Genomic DNA, 2799 nt, shown 5'->3' with positions numbered 1-2799 from the left:
CCGCCTAATTTCCGGGAGTAAAGATGATATCTCGCAATTAGAAGCACAAGATCAACGGCTGTGTTAGTCGGGATTCTTAACAGCCCCATCAAATGGAGATCTGTGAGAACAAACTCAGTCCCAAAGCCCTTTTGAAAGAGAAATTGTTTAATATCTTCCCAAAAACATTGCGTTATGGGACAGTTCAAGAAAAGATGGATGATAGTCTCTGTTTGTTTTGCACAGAAGCAACATTTATTTGAAGGTATAAGATTGATTCTCTGCAGAAAATCATTCGTGGCAATCCTCCGATGTAAGAATTTAAAATGGAAGGTTCTTAATTTGGTGGACGCCGTACAATTAAAAGCAATTGTGTATGCTACTTTCCAGTCTACCTCACAGTCGTTCTGAACATGAAGGTCTCTCAGCCATTTTACTTGGCTTCCAATGGGTGGGATTTTTTCTCTCTTTAAAAGAGAGGTATACACAAAATGATTGATCTTACTCTTAGAGGTAAGATCAGCTAAAGATACTCCTTTCATAATGTTATTGTCTGGCGTCTGAGGATTATGTAGCTTCCTTATAAATGACCTTATAGCTGAAAGAACGGCAAATGATTCAAACCATTTTAGCTCGGGGAACTTAATCCTCAGCTCGTCGTACCTAAGCAGGGTGCCATTCTCGTCCAATAAGTGGGAAATTTTGCAAATTCCGTGGTTGAACCAATGTTTATGGAAAACGGGTCGGTCGTTTATTCGAATAAGAGAATTGTACCAGATGATCTGGTCACCAACATTTACATCAGTGATGTCAGTGACATCCGTAAAATGTAACTCTGCCCAGGCTTCCAGTACCTCTTGGACGAAGGGGTTACAGACCCCTAACGTGGGGATGTCGTCTTTGTGAAGATTGCAGGTGAAAATATCCCTTCCTCCATGCTTTTTAAGACTGTCCTCGAAAACAAATTTCCATTTCCCATCATTTGTCGGATCCAGGTATAATGATTGATATAAACAAGTTCAATCAATCTCTCAAAGTCTCCTGGATCCAAAAATACCTGGAGCGTCATGTTGTCATGTTGTTGGTTGTGTGCCACTCGGCCCCCAAGATTCGGTAGATTGCCTCTAATGTGTAAGGTTTCCGTAATCATTCATTTTTTTACGAGGTTAGCAGGCGCGTAGGAGGGGGGGGGGGGTTCGAGGGGTTCGAACGAACCCCCTTTGGAGGTCAATAATAGAGGACTGAAAACACAAACTGTTGATTTTCAGCTTTTAGCAAATAGTGGGGGAATGGAAAACAAACTTTGAGTGTTGCAGCTTTTAAAGAAAACGCTAAAAGTATCGGGAAAGTATTAAATTGTTAGGAGAATGGGCTCTCCTCACTGGCTCTCAATTTCGGGGGACCCAGGTGATACGTCCATATTTAGTGCATATTGACGCTTTGACGCTTCTTTTAGTACATTGACGGTAGAGCCGGGGGATGGATAGCCTCCCACGCAGTCGTTCTTAGGGGGGATCGTGTTGATCGCCCCTAAGAAGGACTGCGTGGGAGGCTAGGGGGTGGGGCTTAAGCATTAACCCTAAGATGTAGTGTACTAAGCCGGTATGTATGTATGAATGTATCAAGTTAACAAAATGCCGGAAATTTTGTTGTTATGACTAAAAATACCTGTTATTTTGAACTCTATCGAGTTCGAAATATTGACGTGCACAATGCTGAAAATAGCAATTCCGGGCCTCTACCTGTACATTTCAAATGATTCTGGGGGGACATGCCCCCAGACCCCCATAGAGGCTCGCGCCTTCGGCGCTCGTATTTAATAACCCCCAAATAAATATTCCTGTCAATACGAACACCCTTCCAAAAACCTCAGCTACGCGCCTGGTTAGGTGATTAGCCTAACGCACAACCCCCAACCTGGAGGACCAGGGGCTGCCCTTTGTCAGGTCTCTATCCCTTGACCAATCCGGCACGGGTGAACCCACCAGGGACTAAGTCCCCACCGGCATAGCTCTTGGGGTCACTGAGACACGCAAGCTCTACCACCACGACAAGGTGACAAGCCCAGGGTAGAGTTCCTTCCGTAAGATGGTTTTATTGGGACCAGCAATTGTGGAACATGAGAAATAAAGTTAGTCTCCGTTTGTGAACTAGTTACATATGTGAACGGAGCTTTCTGCCTACAGAATTGTAAAACGAACCTAAGAACATTAAATCTTACGGGACTTTGAGCGAGTAGTTTGTCAATTTTTATTATTGCTATTTTACTGTTTTTAATAATATTTTAAATTTTTTCTTAATTTGTAAATTTTAAATTTTTATATTTTTAATCTTAGTTAGACAATATTGTAATTTGTAGTTATTCTTAATTATAGCTTATTCTATTTTTATACACTTCCAAGAAGTTTTTATTTATCTATTTTGTATTTTTATTTCGCGGCGCATCTGAAAACTAGCTTTTTAGCTAAGTGTGCGGACAACGCTAAATTAAGATTGTGATTGTGATTGTTAAGGTGTCCGTTGAAAGAGGGGGGCTCCGACCAGAGGTCCAAGCCCGGCCCTTTTATTTGACAGTAAAAGTAGCCCTTTTATTCACATACCTACACTTGACTTAAAGAACCCAAATACCAAAAGCCTGAGAAGGATACCTCTTTTGGGCGGATCCTCCCGGAATAGTTTACGAAAGGAGCCTCCTCCCCCCCCCCCCCCCCCCCCCCCCCCCCGCGGCCCCACAACTCTTCCCAGTTCAACAGTCTCGCTGACAAGTTTGCCCCAGGCCCCTCTCTTCATACTTGTTTCATAGCACATGCCAATCGATAT

Source organism: Oculina patagonica, chromosome 11 (assembly GCF_052425735.1).
Source record: "Oculina patagonica isolate OP01 chromosome 11, crgOcupat, whole genome shotgun sequence".
Classification (NCBI taxonomy): Eukaryota; Metazoa; Cnidaria; class Anthozoa; order Scleractinia; family Oculinidae; genus Oculina; species Oculina patagonica.
The sequence above is the reverse complement of the archived record's forward strand: the minus strand, read 5'-3'. Positions refer to the sequence as shown.